The sequence below is a fragment of the Mus caroli genome, chromosome 4, assembly GCF_900094665.2.
Source record: "Mus caroli chromosome 4, CAROLI_EIJ_v1.1, whole genome shotgun sequence".
Classification (NCBI taxonomy): Eukaryota; Metazoa; Chordata; class Mammalia; order Rodentia; family Muridae; genus Mus; species Mus caroli.
In genome coordinates, this window is record NC_034573.1 from 110,593,705 (window position 1) to 110,621,624 (window position 27,920).

The 27,920-nt window shown below is 49.6% G+C and overlaps 1 protein-coding gene across 1 annotated transcript in view; it reads left to right on the forward strand.

Moving 5' to 3' along the window:
* The window catches only part of Hivep3 (human immunodeficiency virus type I enhancer binding protein 3), a 312,458-nt gene that overhangs the window by 222,333 nt on the left and 62,205 nt on the right, over nt 1–27,920 (forward strand). The window contains exon 3 of the mRNA XM_021160203.2: nt 24,828–25,024. The gene's annotated coding sequence lies outside the window, so the exon portion shown is untranslated. The remainder of the gene's footprint in view (nt 1–24,827; nt 25,025–27,920) is intronic.

Below are 27,920 nucleotides of genomic sequence, written 5' to 3' on the forward strand. Positions count from 1 at the left end.
ACTATGGCCTGTCTTACTTTGGTAATGGGACATGGCGTCCTCTTCCTGACAACCATCACAGTAGTATTGGTGATTACAGGCCAGCAGCCACTGGACTGAACTGTAAGACTGTAAACACTTGTTCATGTTGACCGTCTCCTTCAGTCTTCAGTGAGGCAGGGAGATCCTTGCTACCCTGTGGACGTGGAGGCTGAGAGCTGATGGATGAGAAGTGATGAGTTCAAAGCCAGGTCACAGTGAGAGGTGAGAGTGGACCCCAAGTCATAACTTACTGCCTATGGGATGTTGCATCCTGTAAGGTGGCTGGAACCCTGCCTTCACCTCTACCTCACACCACCCTGATTATAACAAACAGTGGTGCCTATTTCTGGAAAGCAGCAATAATCCCAGAGACAGGGACATGATGACTAAATCTCTGGTGGCACCCTGGACTCCTGACTGGGTCTTGAGGTAGAAAAGGGACATTGGTAGGAAACTGAAATAGGAAGACAGCAGCTCAGCTGCTCCTCACCCCCCCCCCCATGTCGGTGTCTTCATTTTGATAAGCACATCATATTACGTAAGATGGGAACTCTAAAGCAAACTGGGTGGAGAGTATTGAGGTCGCTTTCAAATAACCACAGATTTCCCCAGTGAAAGGCTGACTTATGACTGAATGGAGAGCTAGCTCAGAGCATGAAGCCCTTGTTGCACAAATGTGAGGATCAGAGTTTGGATGCTCAGAGCCCATATAAAAACCAGGCGGGTGTGGGAGACCTGTCTGTCATCTCAGAACCTAGGTGGTGGAGACAGGGGATCCTCACGAGTGAGCTGGCTGGCTATGTTAACCAAAAGGGTGGACCCCAGGTTCAGCAAGAAATTTTGACAAAGAGAGAACAAATGTCCAGTGTCAATCTGACCTGAATACACACGTGAATTCATGTGTGTGCACCTGTTCACGGGTGGTCTCACACCCTTGCAAGAATAATACACACATATACACTACACAAATACACAGTGAAAGAAGAGTGAATCAGTGATTGAATGAATGAATGAATGAATGAATGAATGAATCTACATACATTCCCACCACATGGCCTTCCAGAGGTTACTCAGGGAAGCCAGGAAAGAAGGACCCTAAGTATTGGACTCTCTGGCTTTGCTGGCCACCCCAGCATGCCACAGAGAGTGACACAGAGAGAAACACAGTGATGGCCCAGTGTCTGCACACAGTGGTCAAGGGACACTAAAGTGTCTTCTTGGGAAGTGGCCCCAGTCACTATTCAATTCACCGTGTCACCTGCCTTTCTGATTGTCCTGAGTCTGCCCCATGCATCTGGTGGCAGTTTGCCACCTTGTTTCCCAGCTCCTGTGACCAGCAGGTGGGCGTCAGGTGTTAGGGCAGAGCTGTGTCCTGTAAGGGATTTGCAGTATCTGAGAGTGGAGCAGAAGGGAGCAGAAAGCAGGGAGAGAAGGTGGGGCTTGGTAGTCTGGTTCACTTGGGTGTTGGAAAACACTTAGGCCTGGAGAAGGGTTTCCTGGGAATGGAGGGAAGAGACTGGGTTGTAGCAGTTTCAAGGGCAGGGCCTAATTTGCCATCCACAAACACTCAACTTGGCTTAGGTGAGTCTCTGGGACCCTTCTGCTGAAAACCACTGAGCCCAGAGCATTTTCCACCTCTTCCTAACTGCTGGTCCATGCAGTTAGTCTTAGTCAAGCTTTATACTGCTGTGAAGAGGCACCATGACCAAGGCAACTCTTACAAAGGATAATGTTTAATTGGAGCTTGCTTATGGGCTCAGAGGGTCAGTCCATTAATCATCATGGCAGGAAACATGGTGGCATGCAGGCAGCATGGTGCTAGTGAAGTAGCTGAGGGTTCTACATCTGGATTGGCAGGCAGCCGGAAGTGTAAGTGAGCTATTAGGCCTGGGTTGAGCTTCTGAAACCTCAAAGCCTACCCCCAAATGACACACTTCCTCCAACAGAACCATACCTCCTAATAGGACCACTTCCTGAGCCTTTGGGGGACATTTTCATTTGAACCACCGCATTGCTTAAGCCTTTATGGGTTGCACTCACTGGACATACCTTTGCCTGGGCATGTGGACATGTGGGGTATCCCTGAGATATCAGTGAGCCAGTTGATGTGTGGGTGTACAGGAAGCCATCTGCATTCTCCGAGACGATATTTAGAGCAGAAAGGGAGGATGCCCGTGCTAAGATGGGGGGTCTTTGGTTTGTTACTGAAATAGGTTGTTTGTCTTTAAGCTAGTGTCTCATGTAAGCTCCAGCTGGCCTTACACTCACTGTTTGGCCAAGGATGACCTTGAACTTCCATCTTTCTGCTTCTACCTCCTGAGTGTTGGGATTATAGAGCTGTACCACCATGCTCAGTTTGCCAAGTGCTAGGGATCAAACTCAGAGCTCTGTGAATGCTAGGCCAGCTTAATCAAGCTCCAATCCTGTAAATTGAAAAAGCCAGCATTTCTCATGGTAGGTTTGTAGAGCATGTGTCTTAGGATGTATAAATGTGCATAAGGGATAAAAAAAAAAAAAAAACAACCCATAGCTGAGTACTTTGGGTAAAATGTAAAGGTCCTTATACTATAGGACTCCTAGGTGTGCCTACGTTGTAGGAAGTGTGCTGAAAATCCATCAAAGGGTGTGTGTACGTGTTGTGAGTGTGAGACTGTGTGCAGGAGTGTATCGTGCGCAGCTTTCCAAGATTGGCTGATCAGAGAAGGTATATGTGTGTGCATGTGCACATCCATGTACGAAAGCATATAAGAAGGTGGGCTGGAGGTCTGCAGAGATGCATTCTGGGAAATGCTGAAGTCATCTAAGGTCAAAGCTAAAAGTGTCATGTGAACACACAGTAACTTTAAAACTTGTTTCTGCCTGTTCGCTCAGCTTGCCAGCTTCTCACATTTTCTGATTCTGTTAACTTAATTCCTTTTTTCTTAGAAGAAAAGTGGCAAATGGCTTGCAAACACTCCCTCCCCCTCCGTGTTGCTGTGCCCCTGGGAAGCGTGAGGATGGAGGACTGTACGGTGCACACCCATTGCAGCCAGCATGGCCTGGTTCACAGAACAACTTCGTGTCTGCTCTGTGATCCAGAAACCCACGTGTGATGTTGTTGTTTCAGGAGCTAAGTAAACAAATAAATAAATCACCTCACTAAAAAAAAAAAAAAAAAAAAAAAAAAATGTCAGGCCAGCCCCGAGGCAGCTTTGTGAGCATGGCTTGCTCATGCTCTCTCTTGGTACTCAGACACACAGGAGTATGTGTGTCAGTTCCACTTAAGGGCCAGGGCTCCACCACCCAGTGTGCACCGTGAGCCAGGTGAGAACACCTGTGATTTGACGATGTGATATCTCACCGGGCATGGCTTCACCCCATGTGCTGGTCCTAATCTTGCCCAGGCCATCTGGCTCTCACTCCCAAGGATAAACTCTGCCCACCTCCCACCTCCTTCGACATATCAATGTCCCAGAAGGGGCAGGGTCCCTGTGCAGTTCAAGCTCAGCCTCCTTACCTGGCTTATATGATATACATTCTTTTAAAGATGGTGCGCAATAGAGGAAGCGATCAATAACAGAAAGGGGGATTTTCGGGGGGACTTTCTTTATGGGTTAGATTACAGGAGCCGTGGGAAGACTTGAGCACCGACTCATTTGCAAATGGAAGGATGGGTTCAACTTGCCCCTCAGACTCCCGCCCTGCCCTTCTTCTGACCATCTTTAGCCTTGATCAAGTGACCCGAGTCTCTGAACCTCTGTTTTCTTGGCCATATACAAGGACTATGCAACCACTCGACAGGACCCCAGTTCCATGCTATGGCCTTGGTGGAGAGCCTAGAACAGTGCCTAGTACAGAGGAAGCAGCAAGCTCACCATTATCACACATGCAAAGAATTCCAATAACAGAGTAAAATAACAGCCATGTGCAAAAATAAGCAGATAGCTCCCAAGGTGAAAATGGCCCCTAAACACATGATGGATACTTGAACTAAGTCCAAGGGACTGGGAGTTTAAATGGAATTATTTTGCCTAAAAATGGCCAAAAAAAGAAAAAAGGAAAAGGAAAAAAAATGTATAATGATGCATAGAGATCAAATGCTTGCAAAGACCTAGGGGACTCGGAAGGCTCAATTGTCGTGAATGAAGGCTTTCAGAGGACATACTTGCTTAATCAGGCCAATCCCAGATCCAGAGAGACCTGTGTGCAAGAGCCTTTCCTGTAGCAGGTTGTGTGTCAGAGGACTGACAAGGCTCTTCGGGCCTGGCTGAAGCTATGCTCAAAAATAGTGGCATGAAAAAAAAAAACAAATAGTGGTATGGAATGTCTTGCATCCATTATAAAGAAAGCTGTGTCCCTTTGGGGCCAGCCTGGAAGGGGGGTCAGGGTGTGTTCCTCACCAGAAGAAGGCTTCCATGCAATGTGTTCTGTACATCCTGTGCTACCCCAGAACATGTTCAGGTTAGTGCAGGCTAAGTGTGGCCCTGCACATGAAGAGTGGTTTCTGTGCTCATGGAAGCTGCCTCAGAGAGGAGTCGAATTTGAGAGGGTGGAAGAGACACTCTCAACCTCATAATACCACTCTCTGTGTGTGTGTGTGTGTGTGTGTGTGTGTGTGTGTGTTCATACATTAATTTAATTTATTTTGGTTCTTATTTATTTATATTTTATTTATTTATTTATTTATTTATTTATTTATTTATTTATTTATGGTTCTTTTGAGGTAGGGCTTCACTTTATACACTCTGTAGCCTAGGCTGGTCTCAAATCATGATAGCCCTCCTGCCTCTGCCTCCCAAATTCTGCGATTATTTGAGTGAGCCACTATGCCTGACTTGAATATGTATTTGTTTTGTTTAGCATCAGAACTTCATGCAGGTCCGGCTGCCTTCTGTATTCCTATGTAGCCTAGGATAGCCCTGAAGGCCTAGTCCTTCTGGCTTCACTTCACTTTAGAGGCATTAGTTCCTGTGCTCAGGAACACGAGCATTTTAAGTAAAGACGGTTAAAAGGAAAGACGGACAGAAGAAAAGGAAGAAAACTCCTGATGTATAGGATTAGTGTGGCGCTGAGGCATGGTGGGCATCACACCTGGTGCCTGGCACCTTGTGAGTGCCCCATGAACATCTCCCCCGTCTTCTTTTTTCCTCCATGGAGGTTGGCCCTTCCCCCACCCCTGAATTTCCACTTAGTGTTTTCCCAAACCTAGTAAGTATTCAGTGGCGATTACAACAGTGTCAGCCACTCTCCTGCGGTGTCACCCACGTAGAGCCACTTGTTCAGAGAACCCATCTGCCTCTCACCTAGACAGCCTCAAGGCTCCTTTCTTCATTGTGAAGAGAAGGCTGCCATCCAGCCACCCCTTCCATGCCTCCTGTCTCTCCCACCTTGCAGTGTGGGCCCTCTGTCACCCCACATGCCCAGGGTGAACCTCAGTCGTGTGGATCATGTCTGGCTCGTTTCTCTTCTGTTTCTGTTCACAGCCAGGCTTTCCAACCCCCGGGGATGTGGGCTTTCCTGGTCCCCTTCCCCCACCAGCTTCCACCTGGCCCTGATGAATTCCATCATGCCTGCTTAAAATCATCCGACTTCCAATTTGCTAATTTAATTCTAGTCTTACAGAATTTTGGCAACCCTGCCAAGCCGGGTGCCAGATGCAGATTTAATGAGCATATTTTCAGTTCTTTCTTTCCTGTCTCCATGAAGATGCTGAAGGGAATGGGCTCTGGACTCGCTCCCAGGATCCTGCTTCCCTGGAGCACCCTTGCTTACCTTTGACCCAGCACCTCAGGGTATGGCCCTCCTGCCAAGAGCTCTCCCTAGCTGACGGGAGAGGTCCTGGAGAAGAAGCCATCATTGTATCCTGCTACTCATCCTAGACACCCCAACCCACTTCCCAGCATTTGGGCCTCACAGGAAATGTATTTGGAGAAAATTGCTTATTTCCTCCAGCCCATGTCTTCCTGTAGCCATGTGCAGCTCAGCAGATGTTTGCAGATGGATGGTTTTAACAAACACACACTGAGCGCTTTCTAGCATGGACCATCCACAGCCTACAACAGGATTATGGCATGGGGGACTGTGACCCACACTGGCAGGCTCAGACCATTCACACTGGTCACCTCATTTGAACCCATACCCTCTCCTTACGGGAAACGTCTTCACCCCCCCCCCCCGGGAAAGACTCAGAGAAGTCGGGTGGGCGGTTCGAGGCCACAGAGTGGTGAGCAGCAGAAGTGGGACTCTGCTTGAGGCTTTTGATGTTAAATATAGAGCTCTTTCCATTGACCAGGAACCTGGCACTGCTGCCTGTGATCCCAACGTAGTCACTGCTCATGACGGGTCAGAGCAGGCTCATATATACAGATGCACCTGCTGCCCCACACAGATGTCCTAACAGTGCAGACAAGGTCATTGGAGCCTGAGTTTTGGGAGCTGCAGACACTGAGTATACAGTGCTTAAGGTATCTAACATGAGGCACAGCAGCCTGGATTCTAAGCTGCAGCAAGAAAGGCCAAAGGGGACTTCACATGGAGCTTCCCTGGAAGAGAAAGGAAAAAGGAAAGCCTTGCCTTAGGGCAGTTCTATTCCCTTTCTGAGCCTTGGCTTTGCATGGGTGTGAGCTCAGGTTGGCTATCTCATGATGTTTTAGATAATGGAACCTCCTCTCAGACCCTTAACTATTTTTTTTAACCCAAATAAAATCATATACTGAATTCCCATCATATAACAGAGGGGCAAAATTGAAGGTATCTTGAGTAGCGTGTGGCTTTGCAGGGAGCAAATTGGAAATTTTTCATTGGCATCTGTCATTGTTGCCAATGTGTCTCCTCCCCTCCCCCCACGACACCCCTCCCCCCTGGGATAGATCTGTAGCTGCAGCCTCGGGGCTTTGCAGCCTGGAGAAGGCAGTGTGGCCTGACCATTTCTCACTCTCAGTCCTCCCAGGTAAAGACTAGATAAGCCGATGCAGAATTCCTTAGCACTTGCCCAGCTCAGGACACAGACGGTCGTGTCCTCGACTGAACTAGATGTGAGGTCAGAAATCAGCGGTGGTGGGGTGCTCCTGAGACCACCTAAAACAGCGCTGCCCGCCTGCTCAGCCTTGCTACAAGGGACTCTGGTTCTCAGGAGCACTCAGGAAGAGCCTGGGAGGAGGAACGTTTTGCTGAGCGTTACCAACAAGCTTCTCAAGACTGGAAGAAAAAGAGGGTGGGCACAGGGTAGAGGTAGAGCTGGCGGCCCACCAGGAGAACAGTCCCCTGGCTGTGGCTCTTCATGAGTCCCAGAGGCTGGCCCAGGTCCATCCCCAGACCTTAGAATTGGGTATAAGATCAGAACTGTATCCCAGTAGCTGGCAGCAAGAAGGTAGAGAAGAAACAGTTGGAAGCTGGTAGAGGTGCAGCTAGGGAGGAGGCTCCGCCCTGCAGCCTGATCCTCTGGTACCAATCACTGCCCTTGCATGGTCTCCCTGGAGCCAGGCTGCAGAGGACTGTTTCCCAAGTCTGGGAGAGGGCCTCCGGTGGGGCCTTCCCCCATGGGGTGGAGGGAGGAGTGAGTAGGGAGGAAGGGATGGGCAGGGGATGCTTTTCATCTCGTTGGAGTTATTTCTGGCTCTGCTCAGGCTACTGCAGTCTCTGTGGAAACTGTCTGTGCCCAGCTCAGTGTGGAAACACAGGGAGGTTTGAAAGGATGATGTGTGCTGAGAAGACAACAGGGAAGCCATGGCTGCTACTGCTGCACACTGTGTGTGTGTGTGTGTGTACATGTGTGTAAGCATTTCTGTTATGGACCTCTGAACACACATACACACACACACACCTGTTGTCTCCTTTCCACTTCCTACCCACTCTCCTGGGATACCTTCCTCTTGAACTCTCTCATGCTGTCTGGGAGTGAAAGCTGACCCCTCTGTGAAAAGATGTCCACATCACACCCCACAGACTCCTAAGCTGGTTCTGCCGAAGGGGAGTATAGCTGGAAATCAGCTGTGAAATATTGATTATCCAAGATTACCTGTGTGAACCTGGTATAATCACATGGGTCCTTTAAATATATGTATAAATTAATATTTTAATTATACAAATGTATAAGTTGTCATGGGACCAATACCTATAGGTAGCATCTGAAGAATGCAGAGTATGAAAGACTCCACTGGCCACTGGTGGCTTTGGGGGGGTGGGGGGTTGTTAGTCAAGATGAGAGGGAATTTTCTACTAGATGTAAGAGGTGAAGGAATGCATTCTCCCCTGGAAGTTCTAAAACGCGCCTGTTGACACCTAGATTTTTAGATACAGTGAGTTGCATTTTAGAATCCCACCCTCCAGAAGCCTTGGGCAATACGTTAGCATATATCAATCCATTAAGATGTCTTATCCTAGCAGCCTCTACAACTCAAGTGATAAGGAGCTGAGCCTGTGATGGCCTCCCTGTGCCCAGGAAAAAGTTGTGCGTGTGTTTGTTCACTTTTGGGGGGGTCTGAATTTGCCCAGGATCTCACTGCTAGGCACAAGTCCATGGTGAGCATGCAGCGCTCTAGAGCCCTGGGCAAATACTCTGCAAGCACACAGTGCAGATACATCCTCATGGCCAGCTCTCCAGGTCCTGCCCCTGTTAGCGCATGTGTGTCACTGCTGGCTGACACCTGTTGTGACCTGGGTGTGCATACAAGGGGATGCACATGTACAAGGGTTAGACCTGCACACTGGCTCATCTTCCAGCCGTGGTGTATGGCACTTGGGCTGACTGAGCCCCTTCTGGACTGAGACCCCTTGCTGGATACTTCTTTTATGCCCAGACTCAGGTGAAACCTGGGAAACATGACCCCCAGGGTCTGGAAACAGGCAAGGTTAGGGGGGATGGGTGCAGAACTGAGGGAGGCATTCTAGTCTCAGGCCATGCAAATCTGCCGAGTCTGTCCCTGTTCCACTTTATAGATTAGGAAACTGAGGTCCGGACAGAAATGCTTGGTTTAAGGGCCTGGGAGTAGCAGCAAGAGAGCTGAAACCAGAGCATGGGTGCAGCCCAAGGAGAGAGCTACTTTTTCATTCAGCGTCTGGGTGAGAATGGCTGAATGAGTTTATTAAGCAAGTCAAATTTATTGAGCATCTATTCCTGTTAATACCGTGTCATGGGCAGGGCTACGGCTTGGTAACAAGACAAACAGGACCTGGCCTTCCCCCTGAGATTGTTTTTTCATTCTGTGGAGAGAATAAGTAATTATGCAATGATTGAATTACACTGGGGAATAAATGTTTTGTGGAGGATGCTCAGGAGAAGCCATTCCTTGTGAATGGTTGTGCAGACTGGGCATGCACAGGTACATGTGGGGCAGCCATGAAGGAGTATGTAGTGTTATTTGGAGCCCAAGACTGGTCCAGCTGTAAAGCAGTGTAGTCCAAGTTCATAGACAACTGTGGAAATCAGGCAGAAACCTTTCCTTCTCTTCTGGACTTTGACCCTCATCTCCCTGATTGGTGGTCAGATAACATGTGGTCAACCATCCTTTAGGAGAAGCCTTGTCACCAGCAGGGCCTGGGGACCAGGAGGACCAGCATTGTTTTGCCTGTGGGTCAGGGTTTTACCTGCCCTGGCTTGGGATCAAAGGTGCAGAGGCCTATGATGGCAGAAAGGGCTGGTGTATTCAGCAATAAGGGCTTCTCTGCTGGCCAGAGCCTGGCTCACGGTATTCCCTGAAATCAGGAGCACTGGGCCTGGAAGGAACCTGACTTTTAGGAATATAGCAGCCCACAGCTCACTCTGTGTGTGCATGTGTGTATGTGTGTGTATATGTGTGTATATGTTTATATGTATATGTGTATGTGAGCATGTATGTTCATGCACATGTGCATATATGTAGAGGCCAGAAGTGAGCCTCAGATGTTGTTGATCTCGAGAACTGTCCACCTTGTTTTTCAGACAATCTCCCTCTTGGAGACCTGAGGCTCATTGATTATGCTTGGCTGACTTGCCAGTGAGCCCCTGGAATCCCCCTGTGTCCACCTCCATAGCGCTGGGACTCTAAGCATGTACTGCCATACCTAGCATTTTATGTGGGGCCTAGGGAGCCATCCTCACATTCTCATGAGCCATCTCCCCAGCCCAGGCTCAGCTTTTGATGAAAGCGCTCTGCCTTCCTGTCAAGCAGACAGGCTCCTGGTGGAGCACCTGAGTGGCTCTGTTGCAATGGCCTGGGGCAAGTTCTACTTCTCCCAAACACTAGCTGGTTAACTTGAAATAAGCCACCAAGCCCCAGAGCCTAGCATTATCAATACCAAAGTGATGGAGGGTTACTCCCACCCATCGTTAAGCTGAAAAGGACAGAGGCAATTTGCCAGTGGGCTTCAATACCCTGGTGGAGAGGGACAGAAACCATCATTGCCTGGGGACAGTCAGTCCTTCAAGGAGGTTAGGCTTTGGCTTATGATGCCAGAGCTAGAGGCCTATCCAGGCTTTGTGAAAGAGTAGAGAAAACCCAGCCCTCTCTGGTTTTTCTGTACTTGGGGGTACTTTTCTGGCCAGTAAAGGTATCTACCCTGTGGCAGGAACTTAGAACTGAAGGGTTTTTTAGAGATGGACTTTTCAAGTCTCTGGGTTGAGACCTACAGGTAGACACGATTTGTTCTCAGTCAATGACAGGGTTGTAGTCAGACCTAGGTGCATTCTTCTATCCCGAACCTCTCTGTTCTCCCATAGTTCTGCAGGTTTAGAGAAGGATAGGTAGACCGGGCCAGATCAGAAGCCAGCAGGGTGGACCTCGAAAGGGTTTAAAAGGAAGGGAGCTGGTCAGCCCAGTCTTTGGTGGTCAAGGGGAAAGCAGGGGTGTGGAGGTTCCTGTAGAGGGACCAGTGGACAATGCCCTCAGCTTCCCTTCCCTACTCCAGGAACTGCCCATCTCCAAGGTCCCAGGCCCCGAGGCCAACACAAAGACACCACCTGCCCAGAGCTTTTGCAACAGTCAGGATTCAGGGAGCCTCAGCTAGTTCAGGGACCACAGATGCCCTAGGAAATCCCTTGGTCCAGGTGGACAGTGCACATGTCAGGCTAGCATGTTTCCCTGCCTGGCACGTGGGTCTGGGAAGTGAGGACTAAATAGGGCGATGCCAGGCAGCACACTGGTGGGCATGCCAGGGAGTAGCAGTGAGAACTCACCGTCAGCTGCTTAGTACCTGCTGCATACCAAATGCTGTGCTCACTGGCCATGGGGCTCGGGTAGGGCAAACACTGACATTCCTTCCTATCCTGCAAGCTCCCACTGTCTGAAGGAAGACAGCCTCACATGGTCTGCACTGAGGGTCAGAGGTCATAGAGGAGAGATACTCCGTCACCATCCTGGGAAAGTTGGTGACTTCAGAAATGCCCGAGGAGCATGTCGCCCAGGCAGACTTGTTACAGAAGCACACCACTCTCGACAGCATGGAGGGTCAAGCAACGCAGGCATGGAGGTCAGGAAGGAAGCAGGAGGTGGTGAGGCTTTTCCAAGAAGGTAGCAGGAAGTGGAGAGGACCTGACAGTCTTGAGAGTCAGAGTAAGTTTGCTGAGAAACTAGTTATGCTTAGATAGTGGTGATTTTGGTGGTGGTGGTGGGGTCAGCCAGGACTTTTAGTCATCTGTCCCCTGGTCTATCCCCAGGGCCCAAGGCTGGGAGACAGGGTTTGACTGTACAGGCCTCCTGGTCCTGGGCTGCAGAACTCAGTGAAACGGACGGGCAGATCTGAGACTCATTCATACCTCTGTCTGCTGGATTGAACGGAAGCACGGAGAAGCCACTGAGTGACCGAGTCCCCATCCACTCACCTGTAGATTTCCTTCTTGTCACCCAGGGGTGATCAATTACCAGACCTCAGTGTCTAGTCACTCACTTATCTGCAGCTCTGCTCAAGGCTCTGAGCGAAGCAGCAGTGAATCTCAGGCCCCTCAAACCCTGCTCTCAAATACAGCCGAGTGAGCCTGCTGTGCCCGCAGCATCTGTACACACTCTGTCCCACAAGCAGGCTAGGGAAGGTAAATGCAGTAGTTGGCCATGTCTCCAGCTGAGCCACCGCTGCTACAAGAGCCTGGGAGTTCTGGAGCTGAGTGGAAGAGGTATTTGTGAGCTGGGCTGGCCTGGCCTGGGCTGCTTGGGGTGGATATATACGCAGAGTGAGGAGGACGGCCCAGATGAGAGCCAGGAAGACTGGCACCCAGGACATCCTGGCGTGCATGTAAGAAACATCCAAGTGTTCAGAGGAATGTGTCATTTAAGGGCCACCAGAGGGTTTGCGTCAGGGAATGGCATGGTGAAGAGACAGTCCGTGTGCCCGTGCAAAGGACAAGCTGGGAGGTGGAGAAGTTCAAACACTGCTGTGTGTTGGTTTCAGTGCAGGGCGAGTGTGGGGGTTTGAGCCAGGTTGCCTTCAAGTGCTTCTGCTCTTATTTATGGACTCTCACTAAGGCTCTGGGCCAGGTACCATGCTAAGTGTTCTCTGTGAATGAGGTAATAGATGGCTTTCCCAGACCCAGCTGGGCAGGCACTGACTCCCCTCCCTCCCTACAAATGAGCTATCACAGGCCCAGAGATGTTAAAAGAACACTCTGCCTTGGTGATCCGGCTCCGAAGTAGAAGAGGGTGGATTCACACTAGAGCCATGTTTTATCTACTTCTAAATGAAGAGCGGCCAGTCAGGGCCAGGAATGGTCAGGAGGGTTGCCTCAGGACGGCACATCCTGTAGCTAGGACAAAGGCTTCCTTGCCCCCTGTCAAGTGTGACAGACCCCGCAGAGCTGAGGGGCTTCACTGATATGAAACCAGACCTGGCATATAGATGGTGTCTTGGTTACAGTTTCTATGGCTCTGGTGAAACACCATGACCAAAGGTAAGGTCAGGAAAAAAATGTTGGCTTACATATCACTCACTGTTCATCACTGAAGGGAGTCAGGACAGGAACCCAAAGAGGGCAGAAACGTGGAGGCAGAAACTGATAGAGAGGCCACTGAGAGGTGCTGCTTACTGGCTTGCTCCACATGGCTTGCTCAGCCTGTTTTCTTATAGAACCCAGGACCACTGGCCCAGGGATGGCACCACTTACAATGGGCTAGACCCTTCTCAGTTGATCACTAATTAAGAAAATGCCTTACAGCTGGATCTTATGAAGGCACTTTCTCAATTTAAGTTCCCTCCTTTCTCATGACTCTAGCTTGGGCCACATTGACAGAAAACTAGGCAACAGAGTTGGGGACTATGCAAATCACTGAGGTAGTGGAAACACTCTATGGAAAAAGTGTCCCTCTCAGAGCCTCCAGGCCAGAAAAGGGAAGGGCCACTGCAGCCCAATGACTCTGCTCTATAGCACGCATGGCCTTACCTATTTGTGAGACCTTGAGCTGGTTAGGTGGGGAGGGGGATCAGAGCTAAAAATGGGGGCAGCCTGGTCCCTAGGCCAGAGGCTGGGGAGGATCCCTGGAGAGCCTGGTCACCACTAGGCTTCCCCTGTGACTGAAGAGGCTATTTGGTTGAAGAGAGTCATCCTTCCTCCAAAATCATGGCCATACTTTGCAATCTCAGCAGGTATTGACCAAGTGCTGAAGGTCTCAGTCCCTGCAGCTTCCCACAGTCATCCTGTGTGCACATTCTGTGTGTGTGTGTGTGTGTGTGTACGCGCGCGCGTGCGTGCTGTGTGCTTTGTCTCTGTGTCCCTTCTCCCTATGAATAGATCACAGTGATTTTGTTGTGGGATTTCTAGCTTATTCTATTGCAAGACAAACTCTGTAGATAGGCATAAAGCTTGAAAGTCAGAAATAACCAAAAGAGGAAGAGGGGCAGGCCTCAATTTCCGGAGAATTGATGCTGTGCTATTTAAATCCGACGCCGGTCCGGATAAGCCCTATTGCTTCCATTTTCCAGGTGAGCATACTGAGCCACTGAGGTGTGAAATGATGTACCTGAGGCCACACAGTGACAGTGACCTGAGAGCAACTAATTATTTAGTGCCAGAGCCTTGGGCTAGCCTTCTGCCATGGAAGGCTGCTCGAAGCTCACAGCTCTGGGCCTCAGTTTCTTCAGCTGACAGATGTGAATGGAGCTGTTCTGTAGCATCATTTTAAGGACAGCATTAACAGACACTCGGCACCTGTGGGTTTGGTCCTACCCCTGCTTTCTGCCTCTGCAGACAGGAGATGTTGCGGCTCTGTGGAGGAATAAGCTGGCTGGTAGTTTTCTTGCCCAGATTCCCAGTTAGCTGTTTGATGTCATGGGGCAAGCCGTGTCCCCTTCACCTTTGCATCTCTGAACTCCAGCCAGGGCAGCAGTGTTTTGTGGAAGCCACTCAGCTGGATCAGCTTACTTCCCTTTCGGGTGTCCCAGGGGCCTCGGGGAGGGGAAGTGTCCCCTCTGCTCTCCCGTGAATGCACGCAGCGCAGGCCTGTGGACCTTCCCATGAGAGGACTGACTGTAGCTGGCTGGCATGCAGGAAACAGCTCTTTGGGCCTTGGTCCCCAGGGTCACTCCTGCTCCTCAGCCTGCTCCATCATTCCTTAAGGTTTTAGGGTGGCTGTACCCCACCAAGTGCGATTGAGGCCTACCTACCCTTTCCCCTCACAGGATCTGGAGACCATAAGCCTGTTCTGTCAAAGTGTGGAGCCTGAGGTCTTGTTCCCTCCCTGCCGTTCACTACTACATGGTGGGATCCATTCACTCGGATGTTCATTGCATGTTCCTCTTTTTCTGTCCTCAGTACCTATCAAAGGGCATCTCCCTCCTGTCTGCCCATCCTCTCCTTGATTGGGTGTTTTCCCCAGCATTTTATGGCACATCAATCCATGTCAGAGGCTGAGGCCCATGGCCTGTCTGGTCATTCTCTCGGGAGAAGGAGGCCACCTCAGCGTTCCATGGGTCTACTGACATTTAAGTGGGAAGCTTTTGTCTAGAGAACTCAGGTAGGGCCTGGGAAGGCTCCCACATCTCTCTAAGTGGCCAGACACACATAACAGCAATGTCAGGCCAGGGTAGGGAAGGGACACATGCAAGGGAACTGAGGAAGGTGGGTCATGGTCCTGCACATCCATTCTGAAACTGGAGCAGCTGCAATCACCCATACCAGGCTCCTAGAGGATCAGGCATCTGCCATTCCCATGTAAAGAGGAATCATGGAAGCCTTACCCTGGCCTGCAGACGCTCCATCCATCCTGTGATGCCATGCCCCTGCTCATGACCAATCCCCAGCGACACATGTGCTACATTACACACAAGTAGAGGCTTCATAGGGTGGAGCAGGACCCTCAGCTTTGGAGAGCCTCAGCATGCTTGGGGGAGGCTTCCCAGTTTTGACATTTCCGGAGAGCCCACCCGTGCTCATGTAGGTGCCACAGCATGCTCATTGGCTCCCTGGCCTTGGGCAGAGTCCTTTGGTCTGTTGGTGCATGTCTCCTATCGCCAATGAAAAGATACAATGGGAGGGTTCCTCTCTTTGACTCATGAAGAGGGTACAGCTCAGAGAGGCTAAGCCATTCAGCTGAGGCCACACAGCTATAAACGGCTGAAAGCAGGAATGAACCCAGGCCATCCTGCTGCCATCAGTGCAGATTCTGGGCTATCCCTCTCTACTCTCATATCCTGTGGTAGATAAATTATACATTATTCCCCTTACTTCTCCCGGGCGCCTGTAGCCTGGCATGATCTGGCTACTGATCTTATCTGTGTGTCCATGTATCTTGAGCCACATGTATCTGTGAGTCAATAAGATTTCCACATCTTGAGATGGCTCAGTGGTTAAGAACACTGACTGCTCTTCCAGAGGTCCTGAGTTCAAATCCCAGCAACCACATGGTGGCTCACAACCATCTGTAATGGGATCCAATGCCCTCTTCTGGTGTGTCTGAAGACGGCTACAGTGTATTTACATGTAATAAATAAATAAATATTTAAAAAAAAAGATTTCCACATCTTATTGACCCACAGACCACAGTAGTGGAAATCAAAAGGAAATCAGAAAGATCCATTTCCCAGTTCCCTGACCCTTGCATATCAAATTCAACTTTCCCATCTGCTGTCACTGAACATGTCCTCTTCAAAGGGTGGTCAGGGACTCAGCATGAGCCTTCGTCTTCCCTGAGAGTGAGGTGTGAGGCCCCAAGCAGAGCCCAAGCTGTCTGACCTCATCCACAGCCCCCAGAAATCTTGTGCTGTGGTCCACAGAGGCTGTTCTGTCCGAGCTTTCAGCCACAGGGATGTCAGCCCTAATGTCCAGCAGAATTAGCCTGCACTGTGGTCTCTGACTCCAAAGGACAGCCTCTGGTGGCTTTTCATGGAGTCCACAGAGGAACTGGTCCAGATCCCTCTTGCACTGGCTGTGTGTAGCTTTGCAGACAGACCCTTGTTCCGACAACAACTTCTTCCCTAATCATTCACTGTTCTCTTTAGAGAGAACACATAGCTTATTTCCAGTTGTTTTTTTTTTTGTGTGTGTGTGTGGTGAAATACACCCAAGATTGAATTTACTGTCTTAACCATGTTAAGAGTGCAATCCAAGGATGTTAAATCCAATCTGGTGGCCGCACATCTGCCACCACCACCTGCCTGCATGACATCCCCTTGTCAAACCACAGATCTAGACCCGTTAACGAGCAACTCTTCGTCTCTATTCCCTGACCCACACCCCCAGCTCTGGGCCACCCCGATCCACTGTCTCTACGTTTTTGAACCACTTTAAATTGTGATAGTATGAAGTGAGACCAGAGATGGGGCTCGGTCGATAAAGTGCTCGCCTAGAATGCATATGACTCTGGGTGTCACCCACCGAAATTCCAGCACTCAGGAGGCAGAGGCCGGACAACCAGAAGTTCATAACTACCCTTGACTACATGGCAAGTTCTAGGCCAGCCTGGGCTATCTGAGATTATCTCTCTCAAATACACATACACACACACACACACATACACACACACACACACACACACACAAGCACAAGCACAAATGAATGCAGAACATGCTTATTGTTAAAACAAAGGATCAGTGTAGAGATGCCTAGGAAAATGTCCATGTCCCACACTCCACCCAAGCCACAGTCCAGTCCAGAACAAGCTGACAGTTATCATCAATGACCTCCTAGGTTCCCAACTATGGAATGTGTGTGTGTGTGTGTGTGTGTGTGTGTATGACTTTGCTATTATCCCAGGATGTGCAGAGCCCAGGAGCGGCTCTACTGAAGCTCACCTCCTACCCTTGCCTCATTACCTTTCCCAGGGTCATATGGAGAAATAGAGGTAGCAGAGTGTCCTCCATCCCACAGGAAGGTCAAGGGAACCTCTGTGAGAAGTCTTGTTGTTCATGCGTGTACACAAAGTCACAAGGAAGGGTTATGACTGGCAGGGTGTGTCGGCCTTTCACCTAGAGAATGTATTTATCTAGTGAAGGCTAGCTGGGCGGATTAATCATTGTTCCCTTACAAAAGCAATTGGTGGGTATGAAGGCAGTTTCCACCGCCCTCAGTTGTTCAAGGTAGTGCCAGCCAACCAACCCTCCACATACGTGTCTTTCTGCGTGTGCTTGTGGGTGTTGACTTGTGTGTACTCCTGGGGCTGCAGGGCCACCATGCACTGTGGGCAACATGTCAAGAGGTTCCCCTAACACATACCTTCCAGCTGCATTGACACCTGTCCATTGACTCCGCATCTCCAACAACGAAGGTGACCGTCATTCTTCACTGCCAACCAGCTGAGGGAACCGTGACCTTTCGTGGTGATCTGTGGTGATTACTGAAACCAGCGTTTTTACTGCTTGAATGATGCTCTGTTTTTTCTCTCCCCATTTTATTCCCTGCTTTTACTTATTTTATTGGAGGTACTTGCTACATATTGTGGGCCGTGACCCTTTTTTATGTGCTGCGAACTATCTCCGTGCCTATTTTGTTATCAAGCATTCCATCCTCAAATGAGGAATATTCTGATGAAAGAGTTGGTTGGTGGAGCAAGTAATGGGAGATTAAACTTTCTTTTCTCCAGAATTATAGGACTTAAACCTCAAAAATTCAAAAATCTGCAAATATTTTTATAATTTGCTCTTTTTTTTAAAAAATCTGTGTTTGGGGAGATTCTGTTGTATGGTTACTTAATTTTTTGGATAGTCAAATGTATTGACCTTGAAAGAACCCTGAAGTCCAACTGGGGCTTTGAAAGCTACTTTCCAATAGCATTACAAAAATCTTCCAACAGCCTCGGCATTTTCACGAGCTTGTTTCTAGGTCATGTCTGTTTGCGTGAGATTTCAAATAGGGCCTCACTATGTAGCCCAGGATGGCCTCAAACTTGGGATTCTCCTGCCTCAGCCTCCCCAGTGCTCAGGTTACAGGCACATGCTGCCATGCCTGGTATCCCAGTTGGTTCTGAATCAACTTAAGTTATCTAGGAAGAGGAACCTCAGCTGAGAAAATGCCTCCATCAGATTGCCTGTGGGCAAGTCTGGAGTACATTTTCTTGATTAATGAATGATGTGTGAGGGCCCAGCACGCTGGATGGCACCATCCCTGGGCAGGCAGTCCTGAGTTGTCTCCGAAAGCAGGCTGAGCTAGCCATGGGGAGGAAGCCAGTAGGCAGTGTTCTCCATGGCTTCTGCATCAGCCCCTGACTACAGGTTCCTACCCCATGTGACCTAAGAGCTGTAAGATGAAATAAGTCTTTCCCGCCTAGGTTGCTCTTGGTCTTGGTGTTCACCAAAGCACTGTAAACCTACCCGAGACTCCTGGCTCATTTATACCTTCAACCAGTTTCACCTTCTGGGCTTCTGTGGTGGGGGAACCCTGCCTGCTCTCCGATGCCATTCTGCCGTTTACCTCCCTCCTGGCTCTCAGCCACCACTCCCCATGTCACTTACTTCATTATCTGTTTGTTCTCCTCATCTGGCTGGATGCTCAGCTCCACAAAGGCCAGGCCCCTCTCTGCTTTCTGATGTTCCTATGTTTTTATTTTTATGGTGCTCACAGTACCCAGAGCAGTGTCTGTCTGACGCATCTCGGGCTCTTCCAGGTACCTAGTGATCGAGGGGACACACGAGCTGTCCCCTTTACTTGAATACTCCAACCTTTCTCTGGCAGTTGGGAATCCCCTCTTCGGCTGCCCTTTCAGCTTCTCCTGTGGTTTTTGGTTGGTTCGGTGTTTCTCCTTCTCCTTCTAGTTTTGTGTAATGTCATTCCCTAGAATATCGTCAGTTTCCAAATGCATTGTCGATGTACAAAGCTATATTCCAATTCTCTTACATCTTAAAAAGTTTGCATGTGTGCATCTGTGAAAGTCACCTTTCTCAGAGCTTGTCTGACTTTGCTTTTCGCTCTCTGTCTCATTTGCTGGTGGCGGTCTCGGGTGTCCGTCTCCGCAGTCAGGGCACAGCGATAGCATCGCACGCGTGGCTGCTTCATGTGCTTATTCTCTTATGTTTGCTTTGGGCTTTATTCATTTCTTCCCTTTGGGCTATTCAGGGTGGTTTTTTTTTTCAATACAAGAGATTGAACCCAAAAGCCTTACATATCCTAGGCCGGTGGTTCTCAGCCTGTGAGTCACAAACCTTTCATAGGGGTTGCCTAAGACCATCAAAAGACACAGGTGTTTATATTAGATAGTCATAACAGTAGCAAACTACAGTTATGAAGAGGCAATGAAGATAATTTTATGGCTAGGGGGTCACCAGAACTGAGGATCTGTATTACCGGGTCACACAGCATTAGGAAGGCTGAGAACCCCAGACAAAGGCTCTGCCCCTGAGCCACAATCCCAACCCCCCAGAGTCTTCTATTGTGTTTTGAGACAGTGCCCTGCTGAGTTGACTGTTCTGCTCTCCAACTTGCTATCCCCCTGCCTCAAGGCTAGGATTCAGGTGTGTGCTACCACTTCAGCTCTGGTGAAACCCTTAACCTGCATCTCCTTGTCCCCTCTCCTCTCCTCTCCTCACAGAAAACATTTGAGGCTGCTTGCTTTTCCTCTGAGCACAGCGTGACTTGTGCCCACAACCTTCCAAACAGTAATGTTCTCTTTCTCTCTCCAGTTCCCTTAGCTTCAGTCTTGATGTCCTCTTTATTCAAGTCATTTAGAAAGTGTCTCGGCACCACCATGTGCGCCTCTGACTTGCTGTTTTGATTTCGATGCCCAGATGTCTTCTGGCCGTTGCCTGGAGAGCTGCTCTCAGGATCTTCGATGCACGCATGCTTTGGAAGTGGAGAGCTGTCTTGCCATAGTTGAGCAAAAAGGCATCTTACCTGTCTGGGGTCTGTGTAAAGGGATATGTATAGACGCTGTCCCTGTGACTTCTTCCCTGAGCTGCTTCTGTGTCTTGTCCACACTCACAGGTGACACCCAGGACTCACTCTCCCTCCCTAGGTAGTCCAGACTGGTCTTGAACTCACAATCCCTACCTCGATCCCCTGGCCCTGGGATCACTGGTGTCCAGGCACCATAATACCCCTGCTTGCCCCACGGTTCTATGATTACACTACCTCATTTGTCTCCTTAGGGCAAAGGCCAGGCTCTAGCCTATGCCTTCTTGTAGAAAGAGGCCTCAAGCAAACACAAAATGCCCTACTTTTCTCTGCCCAGCATTTCTGCTTCATTCTGCAGTGTGACCTGCCAGGACTCTATTAAAGCTCTTGCCTGCTTAACCGTTTGCTCTTAGATTTCTCTCATCAGTTTGTCTTATTTCCAAATATATGGCTGAGTTTATATTTTCTTTTACCATCCTGGTCTCTTAGCTTAGAATAAGATAATTGAATCTATTTGCATTATTGAATTCATTAATATGCTTGGCTCTCTTGACATCATTCCTCACATCTCTGTTTGTTATCCATTTTCCTTCCCAGCTAGCTTTAGTTTTCCATGATTCCTTCCATATTGAATAATCTTTGTTCCTGCTTTCTCTCCCAAACTTGGCAATTAAGAAGTCTGTCTTATTTTTTCCTTGAGAAATACCCATAAATGAAACATACGCATGTGTTCATATGGAGAAGTAAGTTTCTGATTTCCAGCAGTGTGTCCCCATCCTGGCAGATATTTGTCCCAAAGCCACCACACACATTCTGCTTGTATTTCTCCTGTTTCCTGTTCTCCCACCTTGTCCTCTCTCGAATAACTTATTCTGATACCTTTTTTGTTTGATTTTGTTTTTCTGGAGTAATTCCTTGGGTGACTTAAAGAAAAGATTAGGTGCTGGCCTCTGATTTTAGTATTTCTCTCTCTCTATTTGAACCTCGACTGAGCAATGGATCTCAGAGGGTTTTAAGATCCATTTTTCCCTCAAGCTGCAAAGTCTTTACCCTGTAACGCAATGGCAGTCAGGGTAGGAGATATGAAATCCAGTGTGGGCTGCTCAGCTTTTATTGTCATCCAGACACAACCTCACCTGGGAAGAGGGAACCCCAGTTGAGGAATTTCCCAGGTCAGATGAGCTTGTTCATATCTGTGAGAGACTGTTTTATTTCAATGTGGGAGGGTCCAGCCCACTATGAGTGGCACCCATCCCTAGGTAGGGAGGTCTGGGCTAGAGGAGAAATGCTAAGCACAAGACAGCAAACTAGGAAGTGGTTTTCTGCTCCATGTTTCTGCCTTGGGCTCCCTGCCTTGAGGTCCTGCCCTGGCTTCCGTCAATGATAAACCATGACCTGAAAGTGTAAGATGAAATAGATGCTTCCCTCCCCAAGTTGCTTTGGTTCTGAGTGTTTTATTACAGCAACAGGAAGCAAACCAGGACAAGCATCAATGTAGGTTCTCAACATGAATACAGAGACTTTCAAATGCTAGCTTTCCCAATCTCCTCAAGATGGCGTTCATGGAAGCTGAGGTGCTCCCTGCTCTGGGAAAGGAGCACAGCAGCTCCACAGTGTATCTGGAGTGTGTGTGAGCTGGGGTGGCTCTGCTGAGGATTGGCTCACGACTGTGTAAGAACTGTCGCACAGCAGCCCGTGACTGGCAGAAACAGCAGGCACGGGGTGCTGAGGCCAGAGGAGGGAATCACAGGAACTTACTGTGTAAGGTGCTGAGAAGAGGATGGGTCTTTCCAGAAGCTTCTGTGATGTCTGTCATGCCATCTGCCCCAGCCACAGCTACTGGCTGAGGTGTAGGGGGCAGAGGTGTGTGGCCCTGGCATCTAGTGTTTTCCTCCCACCCACATTGGTCCCTTTGGAGACTCAGAGGCTGTGCTCCCAGGCCGAACTTGTTTCCTGACTTTGGAGTGGGCCTTTCCTATGCCCACCTAGCGATTGGGCTTTCTGTGGTCCCCACTCATCTGAGTTCTCGGACTTTCTGGCCAGCTGGTGTGACTCAGGATCTCTTCCAATTTGTAGGCTCTTTTTTGTTTTAGTGGCATTTGCAGGGAGAAGAGGCAGACCACTGAGCCCTCTCTGTCATCTAGAAACTCGGGTCTTGGGGATGACATTCTCAGGTGACTAATATACAGAGTTAGCTGGACAGCTACTGAGGAGGACTATGAGTGGCTGGTGATGGGATGACGAAGCGGGTCTCCATGCTTCAGCTCATCCTAGGTCCTCCACAAGCCACACCCCCCCATGAATCAAAACCATCTCATGACCCCAGTCCACTGGCAGCTCAAGTCCTGCCTCCTCCTCTAGCAAACCTCTTTTCTTGCTGACTCCTCAGTGTGCAGTTTCTTGATGGTCCCTGTTCAGGAGGTTCAAGGGCTGTGCTTGAAACACCCCCCAGATCCAGACACCATCAGAATCGACTCCACTGTGGTTCCTCTGAAAACAAGGACCAAATCTTGTCCACTTTGGCAACTGCCAGCCAGCTGGACCCATTAAATGAATGAACGACCATGTCGGGTTCTAAAACGAATTGTCACACATTGCTGTGGGGGAGATTCCTGTTAGGGGTTGCATGTGATTCAGAGGAAACCTGTCTGAATGTCACACCATCTGGAAGGACTCTCAGCTCCTGGTGTCTGCACAGAGGACACTTGCTTATCTCAAGAGAACTGTAGCCAGTGGGTGTTGGGTCTCGTGGGCGGTGGACCTCATGTCCAGTGTGGTGGGAATTTGCTGAGTGGGAGAAGCATCTGACCAGGTAGACATGCTGTGGGGGAGGGGTGTGAGTTCTGAGACAGTCTGAGGAGGGCTTGGAGGTGGGGCCTGGCCTGTGGGTGCTCTGGGGTCTCGGTGGGAGGTATCAGGTACTCCTATTTTTTTTTAATACTTGCAATGGACTGGGAGATCAGACTTGGAGTTGATGGGACATGGCAAAGCTGTGCAATGTCTAGATGGCTCTGTTGGCAGACTCAAATAAGTTACCACAGGGAGCCACAGAGCCAGGCTTCTCTACCATGCCACTCTTCGGAGTTGAACCGCAGCAGGTGTGGTGAGGGGGGACATTGAAGACCTCAGGTGATCTCTGTGTTCTGTAGCAATCAGCTGTGTGGAGTGGTTGCCAAGGACTTAAGTTCTCACAAAGCATGGTGCCGAGGACAAGCAAGAGGGCAGTGCCACAGGCCTATGTGCAGGTTACCCCACATTACTACATTCCGCTCTGGGACAGAGTCCGGGGGAAATTATGTGGGTTGTGCCACGTGCCAGGCGTTGTTCTCAGCACTGCGTGCACGGTGACTCACCAAAGCTCAGAAAGCCCTCACCATTCTCAGCCCCCTTTTCACACACAGTGACTTCACACACCACGAAGGTCACAAAGAGAAGGACGTGGACCAGAACCTAGGGTATCAGAGCCTTAGAGACCACATTCTCAGCTCTCACACCACACCATCAGAAACAGACAAACCAGAGAGTCCAAAGAGCATGGCATGCCTATGACACTATGCGGCACACAGCTAAACGACTCGGGTTTTCTGCTTTAAGAAGTGCTTTCCTCTGAGCTTCCTGGTTTGAGCCTTACGACAGCTGCCCTGGTGCTGGAGCCACATCGCTTGCTCATCCATCCATCCATCTGCTCAGGAATCTCTCTGGAGCTCCTGTCCTGCCCTAGGCTTCCCTTGGCTTGAAGAGTGTTTTGTTTAGTAACTTGAAAACAACAATGCACTCCTATGCCCCCACACTGTTCCAAGCATGTTAGTTTTCTCTTGGGTTAGCAGACCGCTCAGGTTTAGTGATTGTGCACCATACCCATGGGTTAGCTTGCTTCTATTGGTCCCTAGATTGTAACCATGTCCTTACCACGAAGGCACCTAATCACGTCTGCAGTTTGCTTAGGTTGGCATTGGATGTGGGTAAACTGAGGAGTCAACCCTGCTCTGGGGAGTGTTATACCTTTCCAGTCTCATTCTTGGATTGACGTAACCTGATTCCCTGTGTGTGTGGGGGGGGGGTGGGGGTGGGGCTGAAGTTCTGTTTCCTTGCCGGTTTTCAGATGGGCAGTCCTTCCGAGTTGCTAGCTGCTGCCTCTGGGTCCTTCCCTCCCACATGACCCTTCCACCTTCAGGCCAGCAAGCCTTCATAGAGTCTGACTGATGCCAGTCCCTCTAACTTGCTCATCTAGAACCAAACAGAAAACTCTACCTTTAAAGTAGACTTCCCTCGAGCCCGTTCAAGGTCAAGGATGCCCTGACATAGACCCCAGTCACCTGTCATCATCCAAAAACTGTACTCCAGGATTTGGAAACCTTGAGGTCCACCAGGAGCCCTGCCCATCCGCCTGGTAAAGGATGATGCTCAGGGAAGTTTAGCATAGGGCAAAGGAATGTACAGCGTGTCATCCCAGAGCCACTGTATCCCACTATCTCCCTGAGGGGACATGGGACAGAAATGCAATTTGGAGAAAGTTCAGGGCTAGGATAAAGCAGGGATTGTTCTGTACCTAAAATTGACCTAGAAAACTCCCTGACCATGGCTTCCGTCTTCCCCACTCGCGTAGGATCAGAGGCACAAACCAAGCTGCCTCGAAGTAGCTCATGGACGACTCTGGAGAGCCGCTGGCCAGGCACGCTACCCCTTCCTCAGGGAGAAGCCGTGTGTAAGCAAAGGCTTTGCGCCCAGAGTGGACATGAACGCTGGCTTCCAGAGAGAGCAGCGCTTCAGTTTCGGTCATCGGAAGTGGTGCCTGCAGCACAGGTAAGAAGCTCCAGTCTGGTTTGCCAGCTGCTATTTTAGCTGGCTGTGTTCTTCTCTTAAAAACTTCTGTCTGGAGAGTGGCCATCACCTGTCCTTGCCTTCCCTGACCTCTGACAGAGCTGGTCTGGAATTCCCTGGTGCCTTGGTTAGGAATTCCAGCCTTCCCATGTCTCTGCCCCTCACACTGGTCCATCAGTCTCCACCTCCCCTCTGCTAAAGGACACAACAATGTCTCACAAGGACCCGGGCCTCTGATATATTAACCTGTTTCCCAGGCTTGTCCTCCCCTGCCCAATCCTAAGTCACCTCCATACCCTGCCCTGTCATAAAGCCCCTGTCCGGAGGCATGGAAGAGTGTCAGGTCTGGCCTCTCATGATTACATGGAGAGTTCCAAATTCTAGGGGCTGAGTACATAGGCAAGTGAGGTCCCTGGGCTCCTGTATGTGTTTGCATGTATATCTCCATCTTGGGTGTTAGGAGTGGGCTGTGACACGGATGGGGGTGGGGCATTGGAAGCTCTTTGGGTAAGGGTTAAATCCTAGGGTGTTTTGTCTGTTACAAGCTATGCCATCATCATCCAAGGAGCTGGTAGGGCTGAAGGAGAGAGCACCTGCTTTCAAAAAGGAAGGAAGGAAGGAAGGAAGGAAGGAAGGAAGGAAGGAAGGAAGGAAGGAAGGAAGGAAACACGGATTCCCCAGAATACCTTGTCATCTGCTTAAGCACTAGGGACATGAGGCTCTGCACTGGAGTCCTTCCCTTTGAAACAGCCTCACACTGTTAGCCAGGGCTAGCCTTGAACTCACAATCCTTCTGCCTCCGTACTGAGATTTGCAAGTATACACCCTCGGGCCCACTATGTTTGGATTCTGGGGTGGGTCCTGGGAGCTGCCTTCTGGGGGCTCTAGGGATTCTCCACCTGTCTTAAGTTTACATGTATGGGCTCAGCTATGATGTAGACGACGTGAAAACCTATGATTTACCATCAGGCCTGCTCGTCCCTTAGGCTCTAAGCCTAAGTCCCATTAGGCTTAGAGCAGGCATTTTCTCATTGTGCAGAGCCAGGGCCGGGGATGTAAGTCACCTCATGGCAGCATTGCTGCAGCTCACAGATGGGGGTGGATGGGCTTTGATTTCAGCCAGCAGCTCCTCAGCACGCCCAGCCCAGCATGCCTGTCCTGACCAGAATCATCCTGTGGAGATAGAAGAATTCCTAAGACCCAAGAAAAATTAACTACCTGAGCCTCATTTGGATGGGGGATGTTTACAGTGGTATTGAACCTGGGGCTATCCCTGAGTTCAAATCCCAGCACTAACAGTTACTGGTGTTAGTAGATTTTTTTTTAATGGTTTGGAAACATGTTATAGCTCCCTCTCCCTTGCCTCAGTTTCCTTTCTTGCAACACAGGAGAAGTTGGTACCTTCCTCACAGGGGCACCACGCACATACAGATGAGGCCTTATTAAAACACGGACCACCCACCTGGAAGTCCTTCCTAATATCCCCTACTGTGCAGGCAACTCAGCCACCACTCGCCCTGTGACAGATCTGCTATGCTGTACCACCTGGTACTGGCACGGGACCCTAAAGAGAAGGGACTGGTCCTCTCTGTACACAAGGCCTGGTACTTCATAGATGAGTTTAAGTCCTGAAAGGAAAAAGAGAAAAATCCTAGTGAGGCTGGCCTTGTTTATCCTTTAAAATATGTATGGACAGACACTGAGCACAGAGAGGTTCAGTCATTTAAAGATAGTCACACAGCTCGCAAGGGTAGAAACTCTGTCTACAATGAATCAACTCTTTTACTGTTCCACTGAAATGCTTCCTGAAGAAAACACTGTGTGGAGAGCCCCATCACCAAGGGTCCCGTTCCTTGGTCTCCTGCAGCACCATCTGCTCTATTGATTTTGCATTTGTTTTCAACGGTGCACATGACAATTGAACTGCAAGTTGGGGGGAGGGTCCTTCTCTTCTAGCAGCCTCAGTGATCTGGTCCACAAGGTGGACGTGGGTTCTTGAGTAACCTAGAACTGAAGCTCCAAGGAGCACAGGCAGTTAGGGGAACCACCCAGGACTCTACCACTCCTGGCATGTGCCCTCCCCTACTTCATGCCCAAATTCCCAGTAGTCCACATGGACTCTGACAGCTGGGGGAGGAGGGACAATCTGCAGAGGGAGCCCTGCCCAGCAGGAAATGAGCCTCAGCTCCAGCCAGAAATCTGGCCCCGCCCCTTCCCGCACTCTCCCTGGGGAAGAAAGCACCATGATTAATGGAGTTCTGACTCAGAGCTGCTGGGGGATCCAGGAGATCATGGGCACAGCTGGGCCACTAGGAAGTGGGCTGGGCTATGTGGCATCCATGCAGATGAAGGATGAGGGTCCAGGATGGCAGGTGTGCAGTGTGGCAGCCTCCACCATGCCAGGGATCCAGTGGCCTGGGGACACCTGGGCTCCCAGCAGGGCTTGGAGTCATGCAAGGTAACCAGGAGTCTCCTCAGGAGAGACCTAACCTGGGCCCATCTCCAGAATAAGGTGATTTCTGAATGAGTGGCTTCAGGCCAGAACTAACATGAAACTGAATTGGGAAATGTTTTCCCAGCAAACACCACTGCCAGTGGTTTTCAAATTTTCATTGTCTTAGAAGCCATTTAAAATGTCAGATCTTGTATGAAATGATGATTTAATGATCAGGGTAAAGCGAGTTTATTCTTTAATCTTTTTTTAAGTTTCAATCTTTAAAATGAATTTATTATGAAAGTTCACACATAGAGTAATAACTATGCTTTGATTTACAAAACTTTGACATTTTAGACCAGGGATCCACAAGCTAAGACCTGTGGCCACCGCCTGATTGTGTAAATAAAGCTTTATTGAAAAGCATGCTGTTCATTCACATGC